This window comes from Hyperolius riggenbachi, chromosome 11, assembly GCF_040937935.1.
Source record: "Hyperolius riggenbachi isolate aHypRig1 chromosome 11, aHypRig1.pri, whole genome shotgun sequence".
Classification (NCBI taxonomy): domain Eukaryota; kingdom Metazoa; phylum Chordata; class Amphibia; order Anura; family Hyperoliidae; genus Hyperolius; species Hyperolius riggenbachi.
The window spans coordinates 24,529,472-24,554,900 of record NC_090656.1 but is presented as its reverse complement, the minus strand read 5'-3'; the positions used below and the strand labels follow the sequence as shown (position 1 = coordinate 24,554,900).

At 48.0% G+C, this 25,429-nt stretch overlaps 1 protein-coding gene and 1 non-coding gene across 2 annotated transcripts in view; both read left to right on the top strand.

Annotated features, from left to right (window-relative positions):
- Nucleotides 1–25,429, top strand: part of URI1 (URI1 prefoldin like chaperone) — a 178,994-nt gene that overhangs the window by 18,537 nt on the left and 135,028 nt on the right. The window lies entirely within an intron of this gene.
- LOC137539273 (small nucleolar RNA SNORA57) lies at nt 905–1,036 on the top strand. Its single transcript, XR_011024974.1, has one exon. It is a non-coding gene; the product is annotated as a small nucleolar RNA SNORA57 (small nucleolar RNA).

Genomic DNA, 25,429 nt, shown 5'->3' with positions numbered 1-25,429 from the left:
ACTGAAGCCCACTTGCTCTGCTGTCGGTATGACAGCAGAGTTCCATGAGTTGGTCAGGAGCTGATTTTATTGGCTCCTGACCCTGTGATCTTTGTGAGCCAATCACAGTGATCACTGGGTCAGGAGCCAATGAAATCCACTCTTCATAGGCTCACGGAGCTCTGCTGCCATAGCGACGCGGCGTAAGCGTGCGGGAATCGGAATCGAGCAGGGATTACTGGTCCCAAACGGGGCATAGATTTTAATTAGCCTGGTCTGAAAGTGATTAAAGTAGACCAATGCACCACAGGCAGGCCTAAAGTGTACCTATAGGAATAAAAGTGTCCTAAATTGGTACTTGCCTCTGGATAATCCAGAGCTTTCCCCCCGTCCCTCTTCAACCTGCCGTTCCATCGCTGGAACCCCTCAAACCTCTTCAACAAGGGCTTGTCAAAGAGTGGGCTAGCACAGTAGCAGGAGCTACACGGGCTTGGCTGCGTAGGCCCATGGCGACCAGTTCCTGCGCACTGCAGCTTGGGCTCGTTCACTAAACGGAGCGCGGTCACAAGCGCTCTTCAACAAGCCCTTGTGGAAGAGGTTGAGGGATCTGCTAAGGTAAGAATAGGCATTTCTCTTCCTAGGAAGTTACAGGTTTAAACCCCATAACAGTTAAAGAAGCTCTACCTGCCCATAAAATAACCTTGGGTAATGTCTGTTGCCTGAATCGGCTGGCTTTATTGGGGGTTTCGGCATGATGTGGCAGCAGTATTGAATTTGGTGCCGATGCTTGCATTGGTCTCTTGCTCCTGTAAATCTGCCTCCTCCCTCTCCTGCACATGGATTGCATGATAGAGATGTTATAATTTGACATATTTTCTGATTCTTGGTTCGAGATTAGCTGACCATTGTGGGATTAGAAGTCATTCCTCCATTTCTTGGCATGCAGGGGTTTGCCCGTACTCCTGTGTGTTATGTACGGAGGTAGATAAAGCCGGTGTTATGTCTTCGGTGCTAGCTCCCGTCTGGGCTAGTTCTATCCTCAAGCACCGGGACACACTACTACAATCCTTGTGGTGGAACTCTAGTACAGAGGTGACCAGTGGCGGTAGCTACAGATGTGAGAGTTGTGGAACAGATAAGAGTCTAGCTCAAGCAAATCATTTTGTATTATGAGCTCTTCAGGGATTGCGCCCTCTGCAGAGAGGCTTTGGGGGAATGCGTGCTCTGCAGAGAGGCTCTGGGGAATGCGTGCTCTGCAGAGAGGCTCTGGGGGAATGCGCGCTCTGCAGAGAGGCTCTGGGGGAATGCGCGCTCTGCAGAGAGGCTCTGGGGGAATGCGCGCTCTGCAGAGAGGCTCTGGGGGAATGCGCGCTCTGCAGAGAGGCTCTGGGGGAATGCGCGCTCTGCAGAGAGGCTTTGGGGGATTGCGCGCTCTGCAGAGAGGCTGTGGGGGAATGCGCGCTCTGCAGAGAGGCTGTGGGGGAATGCGCGCTCTGCAGAGAGGCTGTGGGGGAATGCGCGCTCTGCAGAGAGGCTGTGGGGGAATGCGCGCTCTGCAGAGAGGCTGTGGGGGAATGCGCGCTCTGCAGAGAGGCTCTGGGGGATTGCGCGCTCTGCAGAGAGGCTCTGGGGGAATGCGCGCTCTGCAGAGAGGCTCTGGGGGAATGCGCGCTCTGCAGAGAGGCTCTGGGGGAATGCGCGCTCTGCAGAGAGGCTCTGGGGGAATGCGCGCTCTGCAGAGAGGCTCTGGGGGAATGCGCGCTCTGCAGAGAGGCTTTGGGGGATTGCGCGCTCTGCAGAGAGGCTGTGGGGGAATGCGCGCTCTGCAGAGAGGCTGTGGGGGAATGCGCGCTCTGCAGAGAGGCTGTGGGGGAATGCGCGCTCTGCAGAGAGGCTGTGGGGGAATGCGCGCTCTGCAGAGAGGCTCTGGGGGATTGCGCGCTCTGCAGAGAGGCTCTGGGGGAATGCGCGCTCTGCAGAGAGGCTCTGGGGGAATGCGCGCTCTGCAGAGAGGCTCTGGGGGAATGCGCGCTCTGCAGAGAGGCTCTGGGGGATTGCGCGCTCTGCAGAGAGGCTTTGGGGGATTGCGCGCTCTGCAGAGAGGCTTTGGGGGATTGCGCGCTCTGCAGAGAGGCTTTGGGGGATTGCGCGCTCTGCAGAGAGGCTCTGGGGAATGCGTGCTCTGCAGAGAGGCTCTGGGGGAATGCGCGCTCTGCAGAGAGGCTCTGGGGGAATGCGCGCTCTGCAGAGAGGCTCTGGGGGAATGCGCGCTCTGCAGAGAGGCTCTGGGGGATTGCGCGCTCTGCAGAGAGGCTCTGGGGGAATGCGCGCTCTGCAGAGAGGCTCTGGGGGATTGCGCGCTCTGCAGAGAGGCTTTGGGGGATTGCGCGCTCTGCAGAGAGGCTTTGGGGGATTGCGCGCTCTGCAGAGAGGCTTTGGGGGATTGCGCGCTCTGCAGAGAGGCTCTGGGGGAATGCGCGCTCTGCAGAGAGGCTCTGGGGGATTGCGCGCTCTGCAGAGAGGCTCTGGGGGAATGCGCGCTCTGCAGAGAGGCTCTGGGGGATTGCGCGCTCTGCAGAGAGGCTTTGGGGGATTGCGCGCTCTGCAGAGAGGCTTTGGGGGATTGCGCGCTCTGCAGAGAGGCTTTGGGGGATTGCGCGCTCTGCAGAGAGGCTGTGGGGGAATGCGCGCTCTGCAGAGAGGCTCTGGGGGATTGCGCGCTCTGCAGAGAGGCTCTGGGGGATTGCGCGCTCTGCAGAGAGGCTCTGGGGGAATGCGCGCTCTGCAGAGAGGCTCTGGGGGAATGCGCGCTCTGCAGAGAGGCTCTGGGGGAATGCGCGCTCTGCAGAGAGGCTCTGGGGGATTGCGCGCTCTGCAGAGAGGCTTTGGGGGATTGCGCGCTCTGCAGAGAGGCTTTGGGGGATTGCGCGCTCTGCAGAGAGGCTTTGGGGGATTGCGCGCTCTGCAGAGAGGCTCTGGGGAATGCGCGCTCTGCAGAGAGGCTCTGGGGGAATGCGCGCTCTGCAGAGAGGCTCTGGGGGAATGCGCGCTCTGCAGAGAGGCTCTGGGGGAATGCGCGCTCTGCAGAGAGGCTCTGGGGGATTGCGCGCTCTGCAGAGAGGCTCTGGGGGAATGCGCGCTCTGCAGAGAGGCTCTGGGGGATTGCGCGCTCTGCAGAGAGGCTTTGGGGGATTGCGCGCTCTGCAGAGAGGCTTTGGGGGATTGCGCGCTCTGCAGAGAGGCTTTGGGGGATTGCGCGCTCTGCAGAGAGGCTCTGGGGGAATGCGCGCTTTGCAGAGAGGCTCTGGGGGAATGCGCGCTCTGCAGAGAGGCTCTGGGGGAATGCGCGCTCTGCAGAGAGGCTCTGGGGGAATGCGCGCTCTGCAGAGAGGCTCTGGGGGATTTCGCGCTCTGCAGAGAGGCTTTGGGGGATTGCGTGCTCTGCAGAGAGGCTCTGGGGAGTGCGCGCTGTGCAGAGAGGCTCTGGGGGAATGCGCGCTCTGCAGAGAGGCTCTGGGGGAATGCGCGCTCTGCAGAGAGGCGCTGGGTGGTTGAGCGCTGTACAGAGAGGCGCTGGGGGATTGCGCGCTGTGCAGAGAGGTGCTGGGGGATTGCACACTCTGCAGAGAGGTGCTGGGGGATTGCGCACTCTGCAGAGAGGCGTTGGGGTTGGTGCTGTAGAGACACCTTTCTCTGCTATAGCACAGCAACTCATGTCTCATTGGGATAAGCAGGAGGTACGACCGTGCACTTGGTGATAGCTTTCTTTAAATATCTAGCGTTCTGGATCCGGAACAAGCTCAGGTGACCCCAGTACAGTCGCTATGGTGTGTGTTTACTCTCACTTCCTTATTGCCACGTTTCTTTCCTTTTAGTCTCCAGTAATAATAATCTTTGCAGTTATTACAGCGTGAAGTCTATTTGTTGTTGAGCTTATCTCCGCTGATTGAAGTTTGAGCTGAAGATAATGGGAGTGGAATGATACTGGAGTCAGTAAGAGAGCGATGATGATATTTACACTCCTTTGTGATGTCACCTCCACACCCAGACACTGAACTTTACGCTCGCAGGGCCGCTGTTTGTTTATCACTTCTTTATTGTCATTTTTGAGAGGTGCTGAACTTGATTGCTCAATTTCCAATCTGCATATATTTGCATGGACTTTGTATTATTAGCAACTTATTGGCCATCCCTGTGGATCACTATTACCTGATAGGTTTATGATCCAGACATTGGCGTGAGCACAATTTATGTACCCTCCCCCCTCCCCAATGTTCACACCACCCTCCCTGCCTCCCCTTGATGCCCTTCACCGCCTACGGGACCCATCTCACAAGTAGGGATGATCAGTGAGATGCAAATTCTTCTAAAATTATGCACATTTTTATGCAAATGTATGCAGTTTGAAAATGAACCAATCAATTTACACCCAGGTTTAAATTGATTGGTTTATTTTCAAGCTGCATACATTTGCATAAAATGTGCATACATTTGCAATAACTCGGAAGAATTTGCATACCTGTGATCATCCCTACTCACAAGGGTCAAGTGTGGCCATCACTATCTTCACAGCCATAACACATGTAGCTACAATAACACCTGATTTGGAGTATGGTCACCTGTATTAGAGGAAGGGAAGGCTGGTAATGGGCCCCCTAATGCTCTGGGCCCCCTGCCGTCACAGGTGCTGCTCCCCAATAGTTACTCCCCTAGATGCAGAAGTAGTAGATTGCTGTGCGGATCAGGCCGCTATGTTGCTTTGTATAACTCGCTTTCCATGTAGAGAGATGAATGACTGTTCTATATGCAGGAATAAGCTGCTATCTGCTCACTAGCTAGTCATCTCTGCATAAGGTCTTCAGTGATGAGAAGCTGGACGGATGTGCATCGAGTCTGTTATCTTATTTGAGAAGTTTCGGACTAATAAAAGGTGCAACTTGTGGAGAGATGAATGTGGAAGACAACTTCTTCATTCCCTTTAAAAGCGGATCCGAGATGAAAAACGAACTATAACAAGTAACTTGTCTATAGCTCTTATCTAAAGTTTAGATAGTTTACACAGCATATCTAGCTGCGAAAAGCTTCAACAGTTTATGATTATTTATTCCTGTGATACAATGAGGGTAGCCATGTTCTGTTTGTCACATTGTCACAGGCTGAGGGCTGGAGATGCTATCAGCTTGCCTGTGTGTAAATTCAGTCCCCTCTCCTCCTCCCTCCTCCCCTCTGCCTCGGAAATCAATGGCTAGTAACCTCCTCCTCCTGTCCAGACTGAGCTCCCATAAGCCCTTGCTACAGTGCCAAGGCACAAAAGAAGCTGTGGGCGAGGCCTGTTTAGTTTATAGGGAGAGTATTAACCTCCCTGGCATTATGATTATTTCCAAATTCAAGGTCTAAAAGCCATAACATTTTTTTCACAAGCTTTTAGACCCTAAAAACAAGAAGAAAAACATACTACAGAGAGGTCTGCAGCAGCTCCTGCATGAAACACGGAATTACCACCCTGTTCTGTGGCTTTCCGTCCCGAGCCTGACTCGGGATTAACGCTAAGGAGGTTAAAACAAAAAATAGTATTTGGCTTGAGGAATGGCCTATAAACTATATGTAAGGAGCACAATTATGCAATGAGTAAAAGTTTATCTCGGATCCACTTTAAAGTGGACCTGAATTATTTCACAGGACAGAAGGAAAATAGAGAAATGCACCCTGTGTGTATTTAGAAAGTTTAGCCTGTCTAATTCCCCCTCATCTGTGTCTAATAACAAGTTGTAATTTGATCTCTCCCCTGTGTCAGCTGACTGCCTCTGCAGGTAAGCTAGTTTGAAAGCTCATGATAACAATATGTCTGCTTCCATGAAAGCAGAGACACTGCAGGTTGATTCCAGGATGTGTGTCAGCTGTAACAAATAAATGTTTTTCTTTAAAGGTTATTATGCTGTTGTGTATCTTTTAGAGCAGAGAGAAAGTTCTTAGTTCAGGTCCACTTTAAAATAGTAATGGAGGCATCTTCCAAATTGACCTTACTTTAGATATGTTTTGGGGGTCTAATTCCTGGGTTCTTGTTATCCCAGCACCCTTTGTAGGCTTCCAGAGCAGAAGATACAGGTGTGGGAGTGGTCAGACGACCCCTTGGAGGGAAAAACAAACACAGACAATGGCAGCCCGCATGGTTCAGGTTGCAGAAGGGCAACCAAGGGCTGTAGATGGGTGGAGATCTAGAAACCCACATAGGGGGCATCTAAACTTGGCTCTAAGCACTGTTTGGGCACTTTTACTTGGCCAGAGGAAGGGTGTGCAATCCCACGAAACGTGTTGCCAGTGCACATTAAAAGTCCTTAATCATATGATTGTCTTCCTTTGAGGTAAGCCACCTCAACATTTTTTTTTTTCACTTAGTTTTATCATACCCTGGATGCCTCTTTTCCAGGGGAAAAAGCTGTGATCATGTCAGAGAGCTTTGTCTTTGCCCCTCCCCTACAGCAACACAACAGCAGCTCCGCCCACAAAGGTTGCTATTAATTAATTTCCAATAGATTCCAGCAAAATCTATTCAAAATCGATCGAACTGCAGAGTTGCACCATTCAATGCAGTGAAAAGCTACCGTATATACTCGCATATAAGCTGACTCGCATATAAGTTGACCCCCCAACATTTACCCCAGAAACCAGGAAAAATGACTGACTCACATATAGGCCGAGGGTAGGAAATGCAGCAGCTCCTGAGACTTGTATGTGCATGTATGCATTAGAAGAAGCCAAGAGATGTTCTCTAGGATGGGATTTTTCATGTTTATGTAGACATTGCATTATGAGAGATCAGACAGCAAAAAAATAACTAGCAGAACTAAAACTAGAAGACAGCTGAAGAGTATCCTCTTTAAGTCTATTTTAATTCATATTTATGCTGATAGGCAATGAGCTAATAGCCTCAAATAGATGTGTAAAAAACAAGGTAGAAAGTGCACACCAGTATTCGTGGAAGAATCTGACGGAGCTTCGTATTGCACTTATCACTTTTAAAGATTCTTTAAATGCCATGATGGAGGTGTGCAAACTGACCTGATCCTGAGTGCAGAGGACCAGAGAGTGCAGCGTTGATGCTGAGCAGGCTTGCAGTGCCTGCAGCAATGTTTCCCAGGTGATCGGAGTGGAAGGGGAGCACATGGAGAACAGCCAATGAGAAGTAGCGATCGCATGCCTGGGACTCGAGGAGAGCAGAGTGGCAGCGGCTGGATGCCCAGGAGGAGAGCAGTGCAGGAGCGATGAACGGCCACCCAAAAACAAAGCAGGAGCGCTCTTTCGTGTTCATAATCTTGCGCTTCCTGCTGTCTCCGCACCTTGGGAGCCCCTTGGCTATTACCAGCTATTACCAGCCAATGGGCTCCCAAGGTGCGGAGACAGCAGGAAGCGCGAGATTATGAACACGGAAGAGCGCTCCTGCTTTGTTACAAATTCTGGGTGGCCGTTCATTGCTCCTGCACTCCTCTCCTCCCGGAGTCCCGGTCACTCTGCTCTCCTCGAGTCCCAGGCATGCGATCGCTTCTTCTCATTGGCTGTTCTCCGTGCGCTTCGATGCTTCCACTCCGATCACCTTGGAAACGTTGCTGGAGGCACTTTCTACGTTCCTCTGTACTCTGTACTCTGCACTCTTCATCAGGTTCAGTCTGCACGCAGGCAGATGACCCGTATATAGGCCGAGAGGGTGACTTTTTAGCACATTTTTTGTGCTTAATAAAAATTTGGTCTATATGCGAGTATATACGGTATATGCCATTGATCTGCCAGTGCTTTCGCTCCGTCCCGATTAATTTAACATTTTTCCCCTGTTCCATCCTGTTTGATCAATACCTTCCATTGATTATTTTTTCATTTATTTTTTTTTTAACCTCATAAAATAAACCCTGTGGTGCCACTACAAGGTACAATAAAAAGGTTCAATTTTCCAATGACGGTCAAACAAAAACTTTTTTCGGTGAAGAAAAACAAACTATAACCCTTTTTTTTTTTTTTTTTTTTTTTTTTTTATTATTGAAATCCAATCGGACATAGAATTTTTTTTTTATATTCGATGTAACAGGATAATCGAATGAAATTATGTAGAAAAATGAAAAATTGTACTATGTGTTATATACGGGCACCATTAGGTGCTACAAATGTCAGTCCGAAGATGAGCACTGTTTTGGTACACTTCTGGTTTGCTTTAAAGGGGAACTGAAGAGAGAGGTATATGGAGGCTGTCATGTTTATTTCCTTTTAGACAATACCAGTTGCCTGGCAGCCCTGCTGATCCTCTGCCTCTAATACTATTAGCCATAGACCCTGAACAAGCATGCAGCAGATCAGGTGTATCAGTGGTTCAGACTTATAAGTCTGATTTGACAAGACTAGCTGCATGCTTGTTTCTGGTTTTAATCAGATACTACTGCAGAGAAATAGACCAGCAGGGCTGCCAGGCAACTGGTATTGATTAAAAGGAAACCAACATGACAGCCTCCATATACCTCTCTCTTCAGTTCCCCTTTAAGTACATATGGCTTCACACGTGTGTTGTGCACAGGCTGCTATTCACGTCACCTCATGTGACTCTCTGCAATCCTCCATTTGTCCGGCGCTGACAGCTGTGTTCTGAGGTTATTTTCACACAACAAATGCTTGTGCCGGGCCTGCTGTACATGAAATGCCAGAGCTGTCATTATTAGTAAGAGCAACTGGAAGAGGCTGACTTACTGCATACCTCAAATGTGAGGCCAATAACTCAGACAGAGCACCGCACAAGACAAACCACTGGTCGCTTAATGTCATTCTGGCCAACCGCTCCCATGGGGCTTAAAGTGAACCTAAAGTGTTAAAAAAGGCAAGTTTAAAGTGAACCTCCGGACTAAAAATCTACTCAGCAGAACTGAAAAGGCTTGGTGTTTAACAGTTTCACAGTATCAGAACTTTGTTTTTCTTACCAAAGCATCATTTTTAGCTGCATTTTAGCTCCACCCATAAAGAAAACTGCCCGGGCTTTTTTCCCCTGATGCTGTGCAAAGCATGATGGGATTTCCTATGTTGTTGTTCACGTTGCCTAGCAACTGGGAGGGGTGATCAGCACACAGGACAGTTGGAACTGTCTCATGCTCCCTGTCACCTCCTTTCAACCAAAAAGATGGCTGCCCTCATGAAATCAAACATTTACCTGTTCTTTTAAAACAGGGTGGGTAAGAGATTATATTACCTATCTATTTTAATTAACATAACTAATGTAAGTTAATGACAGTATGTTTGTTTAGGCTGAAGTTCCTCTTTAACTTACCTGGGGCTTCTACCAGCCCCCTGCTGCCGTCCTGTGCATGCGCTGTGAACAAAATGGTCCTCCGGTCCCCCGCTGTGGCTAAGTTTCGTATTCCGGGCGAGAGTGCTAACCACTATGCCACTGTGCACCGTGGTGCTTAAATCATAATGCCTGGTACACAATAAGCAATTTCCTGTTAGATAGCGTGTCGAATTGATAATTTCCGACATGTTCAATCTGATTTCTGATCGTTTTTCTGATCAATTTTCCGATCACTTGTATACAAAATCGATCAGAAAAACGATCAGGAATCAATTTGAACATGTCGGAAATTATCGATTCGACACGCTATCTGATTTCCGATAGTTTTTTTTTTCTGATCGATTGTGTATGGAAGTGATTGGAAAATTTGATCAGGAGATAAGATTGACCCTGTCGGATATTGTCAATTCGACACAAAATCTGGCAGGAAATTGCATGGTGTGTACCAGACATAAAACTTAGAAATTGTGGAAAATTGGGCCATGGGCCTTAGCTGGTGTAGCTGTAACAAATCCGCCATTTTTGGTGTAGAAGCAGTGATCTACTTAACCCTTTCGGGACCAAGGATGTTAGATTTACGTCCTCTATGTGGCTGCCTGCTGATGACCGAACCAAACTTGAACGTCCTTGAAGTCCCGATGCGATCGCACGCAACCGGTGGGGGAGAATCAGCTGTTAAATGACAGCCGACATCACCCCTTACTGATCAGGAGTCATGGTGATTGGCTCCTGATCACATGATCACTACGATCGTAGCGATCACTGAAGCAGTGGCTGAGGTGGATCCACTCACCTTCCTGACGTTCCCCCGGCGATCGTCGCTCCCCCTCCTCTCTCCTCGACCTCCAGCCTTGCTCTGTTGCTAAGATCCAGGTCCTGGCTTGATGACATCATCAAGCCGGGACCTGGAACTTAGCGGCAGTGCGAAGCTGCATATCGGGGAGAGCTGCTCATTGCAGGACCCAGGGAGGTGAGCAGTGGAGGCTGCCTGCACTGAGGACACCCACCTATACGGGGGACACCCATGCCTGACTATATTGGAGACTCCTATCCCTGGCTATCTAAACTGGGGGCACCTAAACCAGGCAAACTGCTCTGGTCCCCAAGGGGTTATAAATGGCCGGTCCCCCAAGGGGTTAAAGTTCTAGAAAAAAAAATAAGGGCCCATTTCCACTAACTGCATTGGCCCGGTGCAATGCGATCATCGCACCCCAAACACCCGTTGGTACTTCCGGTCGCCATGTGATGCAGCTCAATATTACCGCTAAAAGTGCAGCATGCTATCCATTAGGTCAGTTGGTGTCCATGGAAACTACTCCATTGACTAACATTGGTTGCAGTTTAGATGCGATGATCGCATAGCATCGCAGCTAGTGGTAACTTGCCCTATAAGTAAACTTTCTGGAAGTTTTTATTTTGCCATGATTTTGTTTGTAGCGGAGGAAAGTATACATTTTTATTTTCCGAGAAATCTGAGCAGGTTTTATTTCCAGAGAAACACATTGTGGAGACAGTTTAATTATTCTGCCTCCACCATCGGTGTATCAGTCAGCAGATAATATGAATTCACAGATTAGATTTAGACACGACTTGAGAAATGCTAATACATCCTTATTGGGACCCGTTTTATCTTCTGCACAAGCGTAGCAATGAGAACACGGCGACAGCTCAGCAAGGAGAGCTAAGCGAGGGGTCTCTGGGGGAGAATTACAGGGGAGGGATCTCGTTCTTGAACATTTCACAATTTTACACCCCGTGTCTGGGTTTCCTACCTGACAGATGCCCCATTGGTACTCCAGCCCATCTAAAGGTGCCCATACATGGTACAATTTTTCATTTTTGTTCGATTATTCTGTTAGATCGAATATAAAGATTAGACATCTCATCGTCCAGGAAGGCTGTATACTAGTGAGGAAGCCTGCTCCGCCCCCAAAGGAAACACATCACAATTACATTAATCGGTCCCTATATATCCTTCCCCCAAAACCAGCCTCCTCAGTTTAGTTGTGTTTCCCACCTGAAGGAGACAACACTTCACGAGGCACAGTTTATCTGTGGGTTTCTGTCTCCATCGATTTTTACTTGCCTTCTCTCCCTATTGATCTGCTGGTGGGACTGCGCGAGGAGCTGTCCCCGTTCGTGGAGGTCACAGCAGTTTCTGCATCCTTGAATGGCGGCACGCTTCCTCTGTGGTCTTGGCGTGCGGTACTGGCGGATCCCCTGCTCTGGCGGCATCTAGGCGAACTACTGCGCATGCGCGAGTTTCCGTTCGGTGATGGGAGCAGGGCGGGAGGAAGCAGAGAAGGCGGACTAGCGACCTGGTCTAGTCCTCAGACTTTTGTAAAACACTACAGGTTGGATCTGCTATCAAGTCAGGATTTATCTTTTGGCAGAAAAGTTTTTTTTACAGAACCTCATCCCTCCCTAAGGTAAATTTGTTAAACTTCTCGTTGGTCTCTCTAGTATACAGCCTTCCTGGAGGATGAGATGTTAAATCTTTATTAGTACTCAAATTAAAATAGTTGTCCTTTAAGCCGCAGGCCCGGGTCACACTCATCAGAATTGTACTCGGCTACATACAGGCAGATGTGCACCGCCGCAATCCTATCCAAAGTCAGTGGGCCACTCGGGAATTATTTATTTTAAATATATAGCGCCAACATATTCGGTAGCGCTGTACAGAGTACAGCATGGTGACGTAGTGGTTAGCGCTCTTGTCTTGCAGCGCTGGGTCCCCGGTTCGAATCCCAGCCAGGTCAATATCTGAAAGGAGTTTACATGTTCTCCCCGTGTGTGTAGGTTTCCTCCGGGCGTTCTGTTTTCCCCCCACACCCTAAAAACATACAGATAAGTTAATTGGCTTCCCCCTAAATTGGCCCTAGACAACGATACATACACTACATGGTAGTGACTAGATTGTGAGCCCCTCTGAGGGACAAGCCAATATACTCTGCACAGCGCTGCGTAATATGTTGGCGCTATATAAATACTTAAATAAATATATTGTCTTGTCACTAACTGTCCCTCAGAGGGGCTCACAATCTAATCCCCACCATAGTCATATATCTATGTATGTATTGTGTAGTGTATGTATCATAGTCTAGGGCCAATTTAGGGGGAAGCCAATTAACTTATCTGTATGTTTTTGGGGTGTGTGCAGAAACCAGAGTGTCCGGAGGAAACCAGCCCAGACACGGGGAGAATTGGAGAGATACTTTACCACCAAGGCACCTGATTAAGCCCTTGTGACAAGATTATGTGCCATTTTCAATCGATCCATTCGGCCAGAAATCGGTTGAAAGATCAATCGTGCGGCCATGTTGTGACACCACTTTTCTTCCAATTTGATTATACTATTGCATTGATCGATCGGGCCATAATATTGAGTTATGTATGGACACCCCTAAGGCCCCATTCACACTTGCGGTTCGAGTCCACAAGTGTCCGGGGGTCCGGGTCCGGGGGCTGCAAAGAGACGGTATGGGTCTCTGCGGTGCCCACAAGGCGGCACAAGTTGCGGATCCGGAATGTATCAGTTCCGGCTACAATAAAGTAGCCGGAACCAGAAAGGCACCGCAAGCATGGGGGATACCGGCGTGTAGTCCGGGCCCCCCAAGTGGCATAGGACTGGTGCTGGACATCTGTTTCTCATTGCACAGCATGGGCCGCATGTTCGCGTCAGGATCCGGGACGGACTGAAAAATAGCGCATGTTGGAAAAAAAGCCGGATCGTCCCGGAGCTGCGTTCCCGAATCGGATCCGGACGGCGCACGAGTGTGAATGAATACATTGATTAACAATGTATCCATTCACCATCCGCTGTGTACGGAGCGTTCCGGGTCCAGGTAAGCCGGACCTGGAACGCTAATGTGAACCGGGACTTAGATAAGCTGTGGATCGTTGTTTGCAGTATGAGTTGTACCTGCAGCTGAGCCTGTGTGTCCCTGGAGACCATACATCAGCCTCTATTCCTCTGTGTTGTACACACAGGCACTGGCCAGCTTTTGTCCTTGACTTCTGGGCTATTAGCTCCTCCAGTCTAGAAATAGCAGCTTGCATCATGTTGTGGCTTTGCATCATTCAGCCGTGGCCGTGTTTGCTGTTTGTTTGCTCCACTGCCACCTAGAGGATATTTTGCAGAGCTGCGTCAAGCCAAGCATGTCTGCTTTCCATAGGTTGATGGCCCCGCACACCCTCCTTGCACGACTGGTGTCCTTCCACAGCAGACAGGCCTGTTTATGCCGGCCGTAGTTATAGATGCCCTTGTTTACGGCCATCAGCGCGGTGATGTCACAGGGAAAATTACCCGTGACTCAGAACAGATTTTATAATGCCTCGCAGAGTTCAAGTACAAAAGCCGGAACGCTAATCGCCCGAGTGTGATGCTGCGCTGACCAGATGGCACGTCTGAGGTGTCCACATTATAAAATATCTGTCTGCTCAGTACCAAACAAAGCAGCAATACAACATACCAGATACAGTATGTTATACCATAACTGCATAATGGGTTTATGTCCTTAAAGGGAACCTCAACTGAGAGGGATATGGATGTTTCCTTTTAAACAATACCAGTTGCTTGTCAGTCCTGCTGATCTCTTTGGCTGCAGTAGTGGCTGAATCACACAAGCATGCAGCTAAACCAATCTGCCTTCAGTCAGAGCATCTGATCTGCATGCTTGTTGAAGGGCTGTGGCTAAAAGTATTAGAGGCACAGGATCAGCAGGAGAGTCAGGCAACTGGTATTATTTTAACTGCTTGCCGACCGCGTCACGGCGATGGGCGTGGCCGCCGCGGCAGCCCCAGGACCGCCTAATGCCGAACGATGTAAAGTCCTGGGGCTTCAGTTTGCAGCAGGGCTGTGGAGTCGGGACAAAAATCTTCCAACTCTGACTCCTCAGTTTATGAAACCTCCGTCTCAGACTCCTTGACTCCGACTCCTTAGCCTAATACTTAACAGGGCTGTGGATTTTGTACAAAAATCATCCGACTCCCGACTCCGACTCCTCAGTTTATGAAATCAACGACTCCGACTCCCCAAAATTGCCCCTGCTCCGACTCCTCGACTCCGACTCCACAGCCCTGGTTTGCAGGAGATCGCGCGCATCTCCTGCTTGGTAGGTGGAGCAGAGAGCTCCGCCTTCAGTCTCCCAGCGGCATTCGCGGCTCGCAGACTGTAAGACGGCGAAACAGCCGTCTAAATACCGGGTACAGTGCTGCGAACTACAGCAGTGCTGTACTGGGGACTGCAATGTGACACGGCTGTCCCCTCCTGAGTCTCAGCGGTGATCGGCTTCCCTTTAAAGGACAACTAAGATGAGAAGATACTTTAACATTGAGGCAGAAACACCTCAGAAATCTAAATAACTATGCTGTGTTCCTTTTTTCTTTCTTTGCCTGAAAGAGTTAAATATCAGGTATGTATGTGGCCGACTCAGTCCTGACTCAGACAGGAAGTGACTCCAGTGTGACCCTCACTGATAAGAAATTCCAACTATAAAACACTTTCCTAGCAGAAAATGGCTTCTGAGAGCAGGAAAGAGATAAAAGGGGGAATTTCTTATCAGTGAGGGTCACACTGTAGTCACTTCCTGTCTGAGTCAGGACTGAGTCAGCCACTTACATACCTGATTTTTTAACTCTTTCAGGCAGAGGTAAAAAAAAAGGAACACAGCATAGTTATTTGTGTGCTAGGCACTGTACATACACATGCCTATCATCATGTCATGTCACCTTGGGTATCCTTTAACCAGCTGAGCGGTCTGGACGAGCTCAGCTCGTCCAACACCGCCAGCGGCTGCCGCTCAGGCCCTGCTGGGCCGATTTTGATGAAATAAAAAGCAGCACACGCAGCCGGCACTTTGCCAGCCGCGTGTGCTGCCTGATCGCCGCCGCTCTGCGGCGATTCGCCGCGAGCAGCGGCGAAAGAGGGCCCCCCTAGCCGCCTGAGCCCAGCGTAGCCGGAACAAAAAGTTCCGGCCAGCGCTAAGGGCTGGATCGGAGGCGGCTGACGTCACGACGTCGGCTGACGTCGATGACGTCACTCCGCTCGTCGCTATGGCGACGATATAAGCAAAACAAGGAAGGCCGCTCATTGCGGCCTTCCTTGTTTATTCTGGGCGCCGGAGGCGATCGGAAGATCGCCTCCGGAGCGCCCTCTAGTGGGCTTTCATGCAGCCAACTTTCAGTTGGCTGCATGAAATAGTTTTTTTTTTTATTTAAAAAAAACCCTCCCGCAGCCACCCTGGCGATTTAATCAGAACGCCAGGGTGGTTAATGAAAAACTTAGGGGAAACATCTAATAAACAATATGTGGTTGGGGGGCTTCCTCTTCGGTTGCTGTGGGCCACTGCTCCAAGTTTCCCCCGGTTATCTGTTTATAAATTGTCAGGTAAATGTGAATGGCTGCAACTCTTACCCTTGTTTTCCCTTTTTTTTTATTGCTATTACTCGAATGACTGCATAAGTAGCAGAATGGCAATACATTCATTATCTTTAACTTCCACCTCCGGAGTGAGGACTCTTTAAACGGAACCAGAGACGAAGCACCCTTGTGTATTTTACCATATATATCAGTAAGAACATTCGAGAAATCACTTATCATGCTCTCTGTTTCATCCTCACTGCTAAAAGTGTTTGTTTATCAGCTGTGATAAGAATCCCGGACTGAGCATTCAGTCTGGCTTTACAGGGAATAATTATAGCTGACTCATTATAGCAGAGCCACAAGGGGGCAGGCTTGGGCTTGAAAAGACACCAGAGAAGACAGACTCAGCTATAATCTTTCTGTAGCAAAGCTAGTCTGTGCTCAGTCGGGGATTCTTATCAGAGGTGATAACAGTCAGATTAAACAGAGAACAATGAAACAAAGAGCAGATTAGGTGTTTACTGTCATGTTCCCACTGATTTATAAAGTAAAATACAAGAGGGTGCTTCATCTCTGGTTCTCTTTAACACTGCAAAGAGCAATGCTATAGCGATGTGATATTTCACTGAATGTTAGGAGCAGAAAAGAGGCAGCATTCAGGATTTTTCAATAATACAGAATCACAACCACATCACACTAGTAGAAAAGGGTTCCTGCTATTTTCATGAATTTGTTGGTGTTCTTGCGTTTTGCAATTTGCATGAGCGACTGGAAAATGCAGCAAAATGGTGTGTGGTGTACAGCAACTCTGACGTAATATAAGACTAAGGCCGAGCGGCACTTGCGCTTCCGCTTCCTAACGTGCATGCGCTTTGGTCGCGATTTGCAGTGCGATCTGCTGGCGTTCTGTATTTTGAATAAAGTTACCTGCATGCCGGGGCCTGAATTCCGAAGCGTTGCTCCACTCCATGCACATAATGTCCTTGCTTTTGTGCAAGGGGGCGGGGCTACAAAGCAAGCGCACAGACCTGGCTTGTAGGTAAAAAGCACCACAAGTGCACACAAAATAGCTTTTGATGATTTTAAAAGCGATTTTTTTTTTTTTTCCGCCACTTCTATACTTTGTATCGGAGCGCAACCACTCCAGAAATGCTGCAGGACCCGTGATTGTGATTTCCTAATTATAACCCGTAGGTGTGTGGCCATTGACTTTTATTAATATAGTGCTTTTGGAATTGCGGCAATCGCCGACGATTCCAACGCTCGGCTAAAAGCGCTCTTGTGGGCCCAGCCCTAAAAACTAACTTACGTAGATGATTGGAACTGTGCAGTGACCATACGGATCAGGTGTCCTGCAGTCGATAAGCGACTGCCAGTGCCCCAACGTACTCTCCTACGAGCATAGGTAAAGTTAGGTTAGGCATTAGGAGAGGGATGTTAGGGTTGGTTAGTGTTAGGCACGAGAAGGTGGAAGATTGGTATTGGGCACTAGGGGCGGTAGGTTAGGCATTAGGAGGGGGGTTAATGTTAGGCATTAGGAGGAGGGTTAGTATTGGGCACTTGGGGGGTGTTAGTGTTAGTCATTAGGAGGGGGGTTAGTGTTAGGCACGCAGGGAGGGGTTAGATTCAGACATTAGAGGGAGGGTTAGTGTTAGGCACTGGGGGCGGGGGGCAGTGTTAGGCATTAGGAGGGGGGTTAGTGTCACTTGGAGAGTTAGTGTTAGGCACGCAGGGAGGGGTTAGTGTTAGGCATTAGGAGGGGGAGTGTTAGACATTAGGAGGGGAAGTTAGTGTTAGGGATTAGGAGGGAGAGTTAGTGTTAGGCACGCAGGGAGATGTTCGTATTAGGGTAGTGTTAGACATTAGTAGGAGGTTAGTGTTAGGCATTAGGAGGGGTAGTGTTAGACATTAGGAGGGGAAGTTGGTGTTAGGCACGCAGGGAGGGGTTAGTGTTTGGCATTAGGAGGGGAAGTTAGTGTTAGGCATTAGGAGGGGAAGTTAGTGTTAGGCATTAGGAGGGAGAGTTAGTGTTAGGCACGCAGGGAGGGGTTAGTGTTTGGCATTAGGAGGGGAGGTTAGTGTTTGGCATTAGGAGGGGAGGTTAGTGTTAGGCATTAGGAGGGGAAGTTAGTGTTAGGTATTAGGAGAGGGGGTTAGTGTTAGGCATTAGGAGGGGAAGTTAGTGTTAGGTATTAGGAGGGGGAGTTAGTGTTAGGCACGCAGGGATGGGGTTAGTGTTAGGCACTGGGGAAGGGGAGGGGAAGTGTTAGGCATTAGGAGGGGAAGTTAGTGTTAGGCACTGGGGGGTGGTGTTAGACAAGAAAAGGTTAGTCTAAAGGTGGCCATAAACTCGTTAGATTAGCAGCAGATAGATCATCAGATAGATTTCTGATCTATCTGATGTGTTTAGGAACATTTTTTACTAGGAACAGATTTCCAATAGATTTCAATAGGAAATCTATTGAAAATCGATCTGATGGCATTTTTTTTACATCAGTTTTCCATTAGGTCCAATGCAAAATGATAAGCAATCTCAGCAGATCGACCTAGATTTTCCAGCATGTCAGATCGATTGAAATAGATCGAAATCGGCTGAAAATCGATCGGCTGGTCAATCGATTTGTGATCAATCGGCTCAGTGTATGGGCCCCTTAAGAGTAGGAGGCAGGTAAGTCAGTGTAAGGTATGTTGTTTTAACAATGTAAGACAATTGGACAGACAGAGAAGTCATTGGAATGTAGGTTACTTCGATGATGTAGGCTATTTTGTTGGAGCACCACCACACGGCAGCTGTACAGGTGGCATAACGGGGTCATGTATAAAGGTCGTTTGGGCCAACAGCAAAGGCCCCCTCGTAAACTCGGCAACTACACTGAATTTTAGCTGCAAGTCCGTAACCTTCCCCGAAATGTGTTCAACTCCAACCTACACCATTTCTTCCTGGCCAGTTCATGACTTTGTACGCTCCATCCAGACTCATGAAATGGGTTAGATTGTGAACATTAACCCTCATACACGCGTTCAACTAGCACACAACGTACAAACGACCACCCGCACAACACGACGAACCAAACGACTTGCATGTCCACACGTTCGGACAGTTAATCGACCAACTCATTTACATACTGCGCATGATAGCGGAACAATGCACTACACATTGAAAACAAGTACAAGTTGTTTAACCTCCCTGGCGGTAAGCCCGTGCTGAGCACGGGCTATGCCGCTGGAAGGCACCGCTCAGGCCCCGCTGGGCCGATTTGCATAATTTTTTTTTTTTTTTTTTGCTACACGCAGCTAGCAAAGTGCTAGCTGCGTGTAGCAAAAAAAAAAAAAAAATTGCGATCGCCGCCGCTACCCGCTGATCCGCCGCTATTCGTCGCGCCGCGTCCGTCCGCGATAACGCCTGTTATCAGTCGCTTGTCAAGTCATTTGCACGCGTACACATGCCTGATTATCGTCTAACAGTCTACAACGGGCTACATTTGGACGACAATCGGGCAGTTTTGTTTAGCGTGTGTGCACAGGCCTTTACAGAAGTAGCATAAGAGGACAGATAATGACCGGAATCCTGCCGCAGCGACCGCTTTTATTAAAGCAGTAGGGACAGCCATACTATCCCAGGGAAAAAAACCACATACGGTATATAAGTAGATAAATACTTGTTCTACTTATATATGTATTGTACTGTCCATGTTTTGATTTCAATGAACTTTATATAGTAAATAAATAGAAAATAGTTTCAGGCATTTTCCATCTTTACAGCCTCTGACTGAAGCCAATCCTGATGTCATTTCCTCCCTTATTTTTTTTTCTTCTTAGAAACTGCAGTCATATCTAGCTAGCTTTGTAAACGCGTGAGCACAGCATAGATCATATTTCAGCAGCTTCTCCCTTCTCCGCCTCCTGTCACATTGAACTATCCTCAGCCAATCAACGAGGAGCGGTAATGTGGTAAGGGAGATAACAAGCTTCCTTCTCATCGGCAATGTACCAAAAAGAGCCAGGCTGACTGAGATAAGTTTTATTTCAGCAGAAACATTTATGATTATATTGGAATGCTTGCAATGCCAGGGTCAGGTTGTAGACTGCATAATAAACACAGAGCAGTGGGTAAATGGAATTTGATTTTATGTCTGACAGTCCCGCTTTAAACTCCTCTGCGCACCCAGAACACAAAATTCAATCTGTGTTTTACTTGCGCCGGCACGGCTTTTAGCGAGAACATATGAGGCAGCGGCGCTGGCCCTATCCGTCAAAAAATATGCTTCATTTGCATATTCGCTAATTAAAGTGGCTTCTTGGAAACATTAAGTAAAATATCTTCTGTAACCTTTATCACCGCCGTTAATGGATATAGTCTGGCGGATCTCATAGAAGGTCCTTTAAATAATGTAAATGATTATGAATATGTAACTAGTTAATATGCAGCCGTGAAAGGGATTATCGTGTTGAGGTTAATGAATGTGGCGCTCTCGCCTCCGCCGCCTGCACGCATGAGCGGACTAACGTTTATTACTGCGTGTGCAAGGCATGTGCGCGCGTGTGGCGGGGGCCACGGGGGGCGCCGGAGAGCCGAGACACGTCATTACCGTGTGCAGATTATTTACAGAACTATAAAGTGGACCTGAACTCACAACCTCCTCTCTGCTCTAAAAGATACACAACAGCATGATAACGTTTACACAAAGGACTTGTATTTGTTACAGCTGATACAAATCCTAGAATAAATCTGCACTGTTTCTACTTCCTGATTTCATGGAAGCAGACATATTGTTTGCAGCCTGTGCTTTCAACTGGGCTTATCTACCATCTCTGCCATAGGCAGTCATGTGACACAGGGGAGGGATCGAATTACAAATAGTGATTAGACACAAAGGAGGGGAATTAGACAGGCTAAACTCTCTGAATACACACAGGGTGCATTTCTCTGTTTTCTTTCAGTCCGGTGCAAGAGGTCTGGTCTGTTTTAAGGTTTCGTTCACACTAGGGGCGTTATCGGCCTTATTTTAAGCGCAGACGATTTTTAAAAACTCCCACAAAACGCTTGTGCAATGAATCTCTATGAGAAGGTTCATATCAGTGCGCTGTGCGTTCAGCAAAGCGGTGACTGGACCATTTTGGGGGCGTTTTTGCTATAATGGAAGGTATAGGACGAGCGCTAAGGCCCCATTCACACTACAGCGGTTTGCCGCGATTTAGGCAAAACGCTCAAAGGCTAGGGCTTTTTAAAAGCGCTAGCGTGATAAAACCCTATGGGCCCGTTCTTGGCGATTGGCGCTAATCGCTGCAAATCGGCCAAAAACGTGAAACGCAAACGTGTCGCCTGCACCATTTTCAGGCGATTTCCCGGCGATCGCGTTTCAGTGCTATAGAAGCGCTAAACGCGATCTCGGCAAAATCGCCGCAGTGTTCAGTGATTTTTCCGCAAGAAATCGCGGAACAATCACTCCTGCAAAACGCCGGCAAAAAATCGCCAGCGTTTTGCAAGTGGGGGAAACGCTCACAATACCGCTGTATGCGTCGATTGCGTTCGTTTTTTAGAATAAGTACATTGTATTTATTCTTTTCAGGATCAAAGAGTTCACTTCCTGACTTGCGTCAGGGAGTGAATTACAAAACTGCTCTGGAAAAGCGCTTAGAAAACGCTTTTACCAAAAATGCAGCAGACAGTGGAGCGCCTGCAAGGGGAAAAATTAAGCGCACAAAATGCTTGCGTTTGTATTTTCCCTAAAGGGACAGTGTACAGTGGTGGAACACCTGTGTGGTTAGCTTCTAGTGGAAGCCGGTGTTTCTCATTTCTCTCTGGGGCACTGCGCTGAACCCATCGGAACACTACACTGGAACAAGTATACCGTTTATCAGTGGCCTTTGGTCGTTTTCACATGAGAACTCAAAAAAGTGGACCTGAACTCTTGCCCAGGACAGAAGAAAAACCTAGAGGAATGCACCCAGTATGTAATCAGAGAGTTTAGCCTCTCTAATTCCCCCTCATCTGTGGCTAAGCGCTAGTTGCAATTTGATCTTTTCAGCTGTGTCAGCTCTTCCATGGCAGAGAGCTAATTGGTAATCGCAGGATGTTAACAATATGTCTGCTTCCATGCAAGCAGGAAGTAGACACACTGCAGCTTTATTGCAGGATATGTATCAGCTGTAACAAAGAAATGTTTCTTTAAAGGTTATTATGCTGTTGCGTATTTTTTAGAGCAGACAGTAAGTTCTGAGTTCAGGTCCACTTTAAAGAGAATCTACGGGGTCCCAGTAAATCCCCGCTACGCATTCCTGACGCATGTCTGTTTGGTGTTACTTTAAAAACTCAAATAAAAAAAAAATAAGTTACTGATGCCTTTAAAATAGTTTTCAATATTTTGATGACCTCATTCTAGCTCTTCTGCGCTCTCCTAGCAGCAGGGATATTGGTAGGGGATGATGATGCCTCTTGGGGAAGTCATCTTTAGGATGTGGAACTACATTTCCCATGATCCCTAGAGATGACTATTTGCTTTTAATATTCCGCTCTGGCAGGCGTTGTGGAGATTCTCTGGGAGGCGTGTCACACAGCCCTCTAGGATTGGTTGAGGAGTGAGGCTGGGTGGGAGGTATCAGCAGAGACTCTCTGGGAGGTGTGTCACACAGCCCTCCAGGATTGGTTGAGGAGTGAGGCTGGGCGGAGGTATCAGCAGAGATTCTCTGGGAGGTGTGTCACACAGCCCTCCAGGATTGGTTGAGGAGTGAAGCTGGGTGGGAGGTATCGGCAGAGATTCTCTGGGAGGCGTGTCACACAGCCCTCCAGGATTGGTTGAGGAGTGTGGAGGTGTCGCAAAGCCGTCCAGGATTGGTTGAGCAGTGAGGCTGGGTGGGAGGTATCAGCAGAGATTCTCTGGGAGGTGTGTCATACAGCCCTCCAGGATTGGTTGAGTGAGGCTGGGTGGGAGGTATCAGCAGAGATTCTCTGTGGAGGCGTGTCACACAGCCCTCCAGGATTGGTTGAGGAGTGAGGCTGGGTGGGAGGTATCAGCAGAGATTCTCTGGGAGGTGTGTCATACAGCCCTCCAGGATTGGTTGAGTGAGGCTGGGTGGGAGGTATCAGCAGAGATTCTCTGTGGAGGCGTGTCACACAGCCCTCCAGGATTGGTTGAGGAGTGAGGCTGGGTGGGAGGTATCAGCAGAGATTCTCTGGGAGGTGTGTCACACAGCCCTCCAGGATTGGTTGAGGAGTGAGGCTGGGTGGGAGGTATCAGCAGAGATTCTCTGGGAGGTGTGTCACACAGCCCTCCAGGATTGGTTGAGGAGTGAGACTGGGTGGGAGGTATCAGCAGAGATTCTCTGCGAGGTGTGTCACACAGCCCTCCAGGATTGGTTGAGGAGTGAAGCTGGGTGGGAGGTATCAGCAGAGACTCTCTGGGAGGTGTGTCACACAGCCCTCCAGGATTGGTTGAGGAGTGGGGCTGGGTGGGAGGTATCAGCAGAGGTTCTGTGGAGGTGTGCCACACATCCCTCCAGGATTGGTTGAGGAGTGAGGCTGGGTGGAGGTATCAGCAGAGATTCTCTGGGAGGTGTGTCACACAGCCCTCCAGGATTGGTTGAGGAGTGAGGCTGGGGGGGGGGAGGTATCAGCAGAGATTCTCTGGGAGGTGTGTCTGACAGCTCTCCAGGATTGGTTGAGGAGTGGAGCTTGACTGCAGCATAACTCGTCTAATTGCTAACTAATTTGGGGCAATAAAACTCCTGTGCGGCTGAGAAAAATGCTAGAAAACACATGAATATACACAATAAAAAACTGTTGTACTATACCTTAGACCAGATAAGCGGTTTAACTTTTTAAAATACAAAAAATTCCCATTGAGGATTAAGGCCATAGATAAACATAACATAGTTTTTGTTTTGTTTACTGTCCCTTCAGGTTTGCTGTAAGTACACCAATGCCTGAGCTCCTTTTCTATATTAATAAGGAGTACTGTAGGGTGCAAAGGGGAAAAAGAGTTGAACTTACCCGGGGCTTCTAATGGTCCCCCGCAGACATCCTGTGCCTGCACAGCCACTCACCGATGCTCCGATCCCTGCCGCCGTTCACTTCAACAATTAAGAATTTGCAACTTTAAAGTCGAAAAACCATTGCGCCTGCGCAGCCGTGCCCTCCTTCCCACTGATGTCACCAGGCGAGTACTGCGAAGGTGCAGACCATACTGGGCCTGCACAATACACTCCTGGTGATGTCAGCGGGAGGGAGGGCGCGGCTGCGCAGGCGCAGTGGACATCCGACTTTAACCACTTGAGGACCACAGTCTTTCTACCCCTTAAGGACCAGGCACTTTTTTTCCATTCAGACCACTGCAGCTTTCACGGTTTATTGCTCGCTCATACAACCTACCACCTACCGGTAAATGAATTTTGGCTCCTTTTCTTGTCACTAATAAAGCTTTCTTTTGGTGCTATTTGATTGCTCCTGCGATTTTTACTTTTTATTATATTCAGCAAAAAAGACATGAATTTTGGCAAAAAAATTATTTTTTTAACTTTCTGTGCTGACATTTTTCAAATAAAGTAAAATTTCTGTATACATGCAGCGCGAAAAATGTGGACAAACATGTTTTTGATAAAAAAAAAACCATTCAGTGTATATTTATTGGTTTGGGTAAAAGTTATAGCGTTTACAAACTATGGTGCAAAAAGTGAATTTTCCCATTTTCAAGCATCTGACTTTTCTGACCCCCTGTCATGTTTCATGAGGTGCTAGAATTCCAGGATAGTATAAATACCCCCCAAATGACCCCATTTTGGAAAGAAGACATCCCAAAGTATTCACTGAGAGGCATAGTGAGTTCATAGAAGATATTATTTTTTGTCACAAGTAAGCGGAAAATGACACTTTGTGACAAAAAAAAAAAAAAAAAAAAAAGGTTTCCATTTCTGCTAACTTGCAACAAAAAAAAATGAAATCTGCCACAGACTCACCATGCCCCTCTCTGAATACCTTGAAGTGTCTACTTTCCAAAATGGGGTCATTTGTGGGGTGTGTTCACTGTCCTGGCATTTTGGGGGGTGCTAAATTGTAAGCACCCCTGTAAAGCCTAAAGGTGCTCATTGGACTTTGGACCCCTTAGCGCAGTTAGGCTGCAAAAAAGTGCCACACATGTGGTATTGCCATACTCAGTAGAAGTACTATAATGTGTTTTGGGGTGTATTTTTACACATACCCATGCTGGGTGGGAGAAATATCTCTGTGAATGACAATGTTTTCATTTTTTTTACACACAATTGTCCATTTACAGAGTTATTTCTCCCACCCCAGCATGGGTATGTGTAAAAATACACCACAAAACACATTATACTTTTAGGATTTCACAGGTCATTTTGCGACATTTGGTTTCAAGACTACTCCTCATGGTTTAGGGCCCCTAAAATGCCAGGGCAGTATAGGAACCCCACAAATGACCCCATTTTAGAAAGAAGACACCCCAAGGTATTCCGTTAGGAGTATGGTGAGTTCATAGAAGATTTTATTTTTTGTCACAAGTTAGCGGAACATGACACTTTGTGAAAAAAACAATTAAAATCAATTTCCGCTAACTTGTGACAAAAAAATAAAAACTTCCATTTACAGAAGTATTTCTCCCACCCAGCATGGGTATGTGTAAAAATACACCCCAAAACACATTATAGTACTTCTCCCGAGTACGGCAATACCACATGTGTGGCACTTTTTTGCACCCTAACTGCGCTAAAGGGCCCAAAGTCCAATGAGTACCTTTAGGATTTCACAGGTCATT